At 42.1% G+C, this 7,641-nt stretch overlaps 1 protein-coding gene across 12 annotated transcripts in view; it reads left to right on the top strand.

Annotated features, from left to right (window-relative positions):
- Positions 1 to 4,319: 4,319 nt before the first annotated feature.
- The window catches only part of IMMP2L (inner mitochondrial membrane peptidase subunit 2), a 998,090-nt gene continuing 994,768 nt past the window's right edge, over positions 4,320 to 7,641 (top strand). For 3 of the 12 annotated variants that reach the window (XR_005027164.2, XM_036897412.2, XM_057504674.1), the window contains exons 1-2: positions 4,328 to 4,403; positions 4,898 to 4,970. The gene's annotated coding sequence lies outside the window, so the exon portion shown is untranslated. Of the gene's footprint in view, positions 4,452 to 4,897; positions 4,971 to 7,641 lie in introns of all 12 variants that reach the window. The other 9 variants (XM_057504672.1, XM_057504673.1, XM_057504671.1 and 6 more) reach the window with 8 other exon arrangements.

Raw genomic sequence — 7,641 nt, 5'->3', positions numbered from 1 at the left:
ATGACTCATCCGATAAAGGCTTGACGTCCAGAAGATATATAGAGCTCACACACCTCAACAAACAAAAAACAAATAACCCAATTAAAAAATGGGCAGAGGAACTGAACAGTTCTCCAAAAAAGAAATACAGATGGCCAACAGACACATGAAAAGATGCTCCACATCGCTAATTATCAGAGAAATGCAAATTAAAACTACAATGAGGTATCACCTCACACCAGTAAGGATGGCTGCCATCCAAAAGACAAACAACAACAAATGTTGGCGAGGCTGTGGAGAAAGGGGAACCCTCCTACACTGCTGGTGGGAATGTAAGTTAGTTCAACCATTGTGGAAAGCAGTATGGAGGTACATCAAAATGCTCAAAACAGACCTACCATTTGACCCAGGAATTGCACTCCTAGGAATTTACCCTAAGAATGCAGCAATCAAGTATGAGAAAGATCAGTGCACCCCTATGTTTATCACAGCACTATTTACAATAGCCAAGAATTGGAAGCAACCTAAATGTCCATCGATAGATGAATGGATAAAGAAGATGTGGTACATATACACAATGGAATACTACTCAGCCATAAGAAAAGAGCAAATCCAACCATTTGCAGCAACATGGATGGAGCTGGAGGGTATTATGCTCAGTGAAACAAGCCAAGTAGAGAAAGAGAAATACCAAATAATTTCACTCATCTGTGGAATATAAGAACAAAGGAAAAACTGAAGGAACAAAACAGCAGCAGAATCACAGAACTCAAGAATGGACTAACAGGTACCAAAGGGAAAGGGACTGGGGAGGATGGGTGGGTAGGGAGGGATAAGGGGGGGGAGAAGAAGGGGGTATTAAGATTAGCATACATGGGGGGGTGGGAGAAAGGGGATGTCTGTACAACACAGAGAAGGCAAGTAGTGATTCTACAACATTTTGCTATGCTGATGGACAGTGACTGTAAAGGGGTTTATAGGGGGGACCTGGTATGGGGGGGAGCCTAGTAAACATAATATTCGTCATGTAAGTGTAGATTAGTGATACCAAAAAAAAAAAAAAAGGCAGTTGCTGTGTGGTGACCTCCAATGAGTTCTACACAAGGGTATAAAGGGCATATAAAAGTGTAGGCAAAGGGTCTGTTTGTGTTTATACAGAGGATCAAAGCCTAACTGGGCTACCCCGAAAATGAACTAAGATACGATATGAAAAAGAACTTCCAACATCAGCACTCTCTGGAAGACTCATGCCAGAAGATGATCATCAAAAAACCCCAACAAAGATCCACGCACTGCTACAGCTGTAGATGCACTCATCCCACCAGTTCCTGGACTTGCCATGGGAATGAGGAAGGAGATATCTAAGCTGGCCTGTGCATACAGTAAAACAACAAATTTGACTGGATCTATACTGTTGGAACTCAACCAAGAATTAGGAGAAGTGCAAATTGTAGCGCTCCAAAATCTTACAACTACAGACTACTTACTGTTAAAAGAACATATGGGGTGTGAACAGTCCCCAGGAATGGGTTGTTTTAATTTGTCTGATTTCTCTCAGACTGTTCAAGTTCAGTTGGACAATATCCATCATATCATAGATAAGTTTTCACAAATGCCTAAGGTGCCTAACTGGTTTTCTTGGTTTCACTGGAGATGGCTGGTAATTACAGGTATGCTTTGGTTATGTAACTATACTCCTATTATGTTAATGTGTGTGCGCAATTTAAGTAGTAGCTTAAAACCTATACATGCTGAAGTTACTCTACAAGAAGATATGTCAAAGAAATAATCAATCTTCCCACGTTTTCTGCCGCCTGCTACTTCTATAGCTTTTCTTCTTCCTTCCTAATTACAACCCTTAAATAGAATTCGTGCCTCATATCAAATTTACCGAGTATCATAATTCTTCCAAGTGATAAAGATACCTCAAGACAAATGCTGGGTATAGAATCTACAGGGCATAAATATGCAAAGAAATAAAAAGCTAACCATTTCAAACAATAAGGCTTCTCTCTCACTTCCCAACTTTACATTTCCCTGTATGGCCCCGGAAGATGACTGGTTAGCCAGAGACGGGTAAGATTCCTCAAGGGAGGAACAACCTAAGACAGCCACAGTCGCAGGAGGGTCATCAGGTGAGAAATTGGGGATCAACAGAGGTGAGGCTTAGAACCTCACCCCCCCTGTTCTGAGAGAAATCTTCTGTATACGTGGATGTTTTATTGCCCTTGTCTAGCTTGAATTAACACATAGTCTACAGGCACACACCTGATCATCTACATTTGCTCCCTTACAACACTAAACTACGTTTTCTACCTGTATCTTGTATCTACCTACCACTTCAGCATTTTATTAATAATAATAATAATAAAGAGAGAAATGTGGTATCCACATATAAATCAAGTATAAAAATCAAATGAGTATTCATATTTGAACTGACTGTTTATAGGTCATAATGCAGGAGCAAAACCGAAGGTTTCTGTGATGGCTGCCCTTGTACTGTTCAGCATGTAAGAACTTATTCACTATGTAAGAACTTGTTTGTTATGCTTCAGAAGATTGGAGACTGACGAAAATTAGGCTTGGGGTGGATTAATGATTGTGTATTGAGCATTGACTCCCCTATACAGAATTTTATTTTTGTTAACAACCATTTGATCAATAAATATGAGAGATGCCCTCACAAAAAAAAAAAAAAAAGGACACACTTCCAATGGTAAAATAATAAGTAACCGGGATGTAATGAATATAGGCAAGATATTGTAACAGCTTCATATGGTGATAGCTGGTACCTAGAATTGTCATGTATATAAATGTTGAATCACTATGTTGTACACCTGAAACTAATGTAATGTAATACTGTGTGTCAACTACCCTTCAATAAAAAATAATTATCTACAAAAAAAAAAAAGAATTTTTGTAATTCTCTTTCCCCTCCAAGGCAACGATTCTCCTTGGGAAAACAGGGACTGTTCATTGATGCTTGGAAGTGTTTGTTCTGGCTTGGATTAAGATATGTTGGGTTGACTGCTGATGATATAGCTGGCTTATGGCTTACCACAAATTCTTCTTAAAAGACATTGGGAGCTTTTACCTTTTAACCTTTAAGTCCCAAGGTGGAGTCCCTCTTGCTCTTCCCTATGCTGGTTCACTTTCAGAATCGTACATTATGTTGTTGCATTTTCAGAAGACCTCAGCTTCTTAAGTACATTTACTGAATCCTGGTGACAAAATCAGGTCACACTTCGCAACTCTTTTCGTATGTTTATTTACTTTCCATTGTAATAAAAATCACACATACCAGTCCTTGTTTTTCATCTGTGTACATTCCATTCTAGACCATCAGTTCCTAGTGGCCAGGAACTTCAACTATTTCATTTGGGGTCAACCAATTAATTATTAGTAGTGCCAATAGAACTCAGCCAAGTTTATAAATTGGTCCCCACTCTTATTTGATGAAAATGATCCTTTCCACTAAGTGCTCTCGGAATTAAATTCTTAAGCATTGGCAGCAAAAAGTTTATACTACAGTCATTACTTTAGTGACAGAAGAGAAAAATTACAAAACAGACACATATCCCCTTCACAAGAGAGCGATTTTGTTCTCAGGAAACTCTAAGAGCTGTAGTTATCACATCATTTAAGTCTCTGAGTAGGTTCTTAAACCATTAGAATTAATTTCTAACTGAAATTACCAGTGTCTGGTATTTACATTTCTATTAAATGATTTGAAAATGCACGAAGTAGTTTGTCAGGATCCAGAAGAATAAAGACAGATATAATAAGGGATATATAAATTGGGGAAGGGGTAGAAAAAGAGAAAAAAAAAAAAAAGAGAAAAAAGTACTTTATGTCTGGTAGTTCTAGGATCCACTTTCTGTATAGGTTGTGATAACCCTGTTTAAAGTTTGCACCATGTGAAGGCAAAAACTTACATATGAAATTCTAGTAAACCACCTGGTTTGAATTATTCTTTTTAGGTTGCTTAGAAGCAGGAAAATTGGACAGTTTTCCTGTGTATACTTTAGTAGGAAAAAAACGCGGTAAGGAGGAATTCAGAGGGGAGAGTGCTAGTAATGTACTTTGCCACCATAGCCGTGCTCTTGAAACAGCTGCTGGCGTCTCGCTTTTTTGACCTTCAAAACAAGGGAAGGGCTGAAGTCAGTTTCACGGATTTTCAGCTCCCTTTTGCCTTCTCAGTCATCATTCCGGAGCTGATGTTAATGCTCCATAACTGCTTGCCTAAAGAGCGTTTTTTTTTGATTCCCTGTGGGTCCGGGCCGGGTTTTGGGCCGACCGGTTCCGGGGCCGGTTTCCGTGGGGGGCGGAGTTCCGCGCGGCTCCCGCGCCCGAGGTCGGGGGCGGAGCCTGCCGCCGGCGGAAGGCGGGCCCGCGGGACGGCCCCTGGCTGAGCGGTGCGGCTGGTGCGGAGGGCGGGCACCCGGGACGGCGGGTGCGGAGAGCGGACGCGGGTGGGCGGGCGCGGCGCCGCCGGCCCCGAGGGCCCTCGGGTTTGCGGGCCTTCCCGGGGGCTCGGCGCAGGCGGGCGGGCGTCGTTGGGAGGCGGAGGGCCTCTGGCCGCCCGTCCTGTGGTGATCGCGAGCGGTGTGCCGGCGCGCGTTTACCGGAGGCCCCGCGCGGCTCCGCCCGGCCGCCCCTTCCGGCCAGCTCGGGGCTAACACGGGTCGGAAGTCGGCTCCGAGCGCCGGCCGCACGTGGCCGGGAGCCCGCCGGCTTCTCCCCTCCGGTGGGCGTCCCGTCCCAGGGGGACCGCTCCGGCCCCGAGCCCGGGCCCTGGGGCAGCCCTGTAGGGACGCGCTCTACCTGCCTGGGAGCCTTGACCAGGTGGTGGGAGTACCTGAGGCTTGAACTTCAGGATTTTAAAGCACGTGTCTGTCTCTGTCATTTTTACTTTTAGGGTTTTGGCCAAATTGGGCGAGGGCACAAAGTAACCACTTACCCCTTCTCACCGAGGAAGAACGGGAGAAAGGGTAAGTAAGGAAGGATCAGGGGCGGGAGGAGCCAGGGCAGTCCTGCGAGAGCCAGGGAGAGACAGGCGAGAGCCAGACTGACCTGAGGCGTCTTGGGACCAAATTCCCCCTTTTCATTAGGAATCTGAGGCCTGCCCTCAAGTGGCACAGGCTCCAAACCCAAGACTTTTTTCACCCTTAGAGCCTGTAGAGTTGGCTGGCAGTTTGACAGCACTGCACGAATCCCCTTTAGCCACTTGTCCTGGCGGAAAACTGTCCTTACCCTTTACCTTTGCAACACTGACCCGGCAGTTACCTGCCTAGGGCGCACATCTCCTGGCTACCTTTGACTAATCCCTGAGACCAAAGTATCAAAGGTTCAGGTCCAGCTTGATAATTAACAGGAATGTCTCCCAAGGATGTTAACCTTTTTAAAGGAGACTCCTGTAAAAATGCTTCAGAACCTGGGAGCATAAATAGCAATATCACAAGCCTTGAAGTGCTCTTAGGATCTTTCATGCTTGTAGAGGAAGGTATTTGGGGGTAGGGGAGAGCTTACCAGGATGTGCCTTTTTCTCTTGACTTCCACTTTGATAACCCCTCACAAGCATTATTTCACTTCTGAAAAGTTGCCAAAACAGCACATAAAAGCCTTTGGAGATTTGCTGTAATTTTCAATGTGATCTCCTTCATAGGTAATTTCATTAGAAATTTAACATTACTTCTTCAGTACACTCCCCCACCCACCACTTATGGGTGAAATGAAATACAGTTCCTCTCAGAAGGTTGGGAATACATTATGCATGTCACATATAAACAAATGTTTTAGTTAAAGTTCAGGTTAGTCACAAACAAGCAAGAATGTAGTAAACCAGTCTTGGATACTTACACAGGAAACCTAGAATTGTCTTCTGACATCTTGAAATTATCTGTCTGTGCCTGAACTTGCCTTCTTGTTTGTGTGCAAGTGGTAGATGATCATATAATTTACTTTATGAAAAACCAGAAAATAGTTGTTTATTGGTGATGTGTTCATTTATGGATTTGGTATTTATTATCTTTTCCTACCAAAGTGCTGAGCCCTTTGATACAAGTAGGATGGTGAGAAGGATGAGACAGTTGGAGATGGCCATTTTGGGGCAGGCCTTTCACCAGTTTTCTGTGGATTTTCTGAATAGTTAAGTGATAATGTACAAGACCTTCTTTGTACTACCGATCTTAATGGTGTGCAGGTCTATAGTGTTGCGGGAGAACTGTTACTTTTCTGTCTTTCTAGTACTTTCAAGGATTATTGACCATGGTGATTTGTGTCCTGTAATTAACAGAGCTATAGTCATCTTCCAGTATAATAAATGTACAGTATAATTATTAGATGAGGATAATTTTATGAACTGTGCCATAAGAAGGACCTAAGATTAGAAGGCACAGAGTGAATTAAGGATCATGCACTTAGCAAAATAAATACTAAAGCTGACTTAATTTGCGTGGATTTCTGAACTTTTAACTTCATTTTATATTGAAGTGAAATAAGGTGTTTTCTTCTGGTTACCAAGGGTATATAAGATTAACAAAAGTTATTTGATACTCAATCTTGCAGGGATATAAAATGTAGAAAGTGAATCTCCTATGAACTCACTCTCAGATGACCACTGTCAACAATTTGTGTTTATTTGTTCAAGATTTTTTTCTTATTTATATCTTACTATTGGGCAGTGTTTTACATTTCTGTCTTTACCTCCATATTCTCGGTTAGTTCCATCCCAGATCCTCATGTAGAAGTAGCACACCTTTTATAGTCTTTAGACATGAGCTTGATTCCTGGCTCTTATTTTATTAGCTCTTCCACTATGGCAGTTAAAACTTCTTTGCTTCCTAACTTCTCATTTGTCAAAACAGAACAATGAGTATATTAAAAAGAATTTGTAAAAAACTGTCTGGCACACAGGTACTATTTCCCTCCCTGTTTCTGTATCTGGTCATCCATTACTTTCTTATGATCTTCCTTCTTATTGTGGAAAGCAGTATGGCACTTAGCTTTCCTGAAGGTGGCCAGCCTCCTGAGTATTTGTATTTTCACAATGATCACCTTTTATATCTGATCCTAGAATTTACGGGACAAGGACTGACACCTGATGTGGCTTGAATTCCTCCTATTAAATCATTCCATAGTCCTTCCTAAAGAGTGTCATCTTGAAAAATGAAGGGAAAGAGTTTCTATAAATGTGTTTTAAAAGCTCTGACCCTGTTCCCAAAGTGAGAAGGACATACTACTGCATTTAGCAGGGTGCTTAAACTTAGGATTTCTATTTCAGAAATGTCTTTTGTTTATAAGAATTATAATAAAAATGCTGATATTTCATGTCCAAACCGTCATCATTTTGCCAAGTTGTGGGTTTAATATACAGCTAAGCTCTGTATTTAGTGCATCTAATCCTGCTCTGGAAGCCAAGAAAGACAAGTCCACAGATATCTGATTCACACCAGACATCTGGTTTTACTTTGCTAAGGAGTACATTTTGTCAGTAGATTAGAGGCATATCAGCTGAACTGCTGGAGTTTATGGCATTTCTATCATAAGCTCTGGTCTGTGGGGTTTACTATGATGTTTTATTTAAATGACAGCACACGATATGAGCACTTGGTCAGATAAGCATACTTCCCACAGGTATCTTCCAGTGTCACTGTTCTTTCA

The sequence above is a fragment of the Manis pentadactyla genome, chromosome 7 (genome assembly GCF_030020395.1).
Source record: "Manis pentadactyla isolate mManPen7 chromosome 7, mManPen7.hap1, whole genome shotgun sequence".
In the NCBI taxonomy this organism is placed as follows: domain Eukaryota; kingdom Metazoa; phylum Chordata; class Mammalia; order Pholidota; family Manidae; genus Manis; species Manis pentadactyla.
The sequence above is the reverse complement of the archived record's forward strand: the minus strand, read 5'-3'. Positions and strand labels throughout refer to the sequence as shown.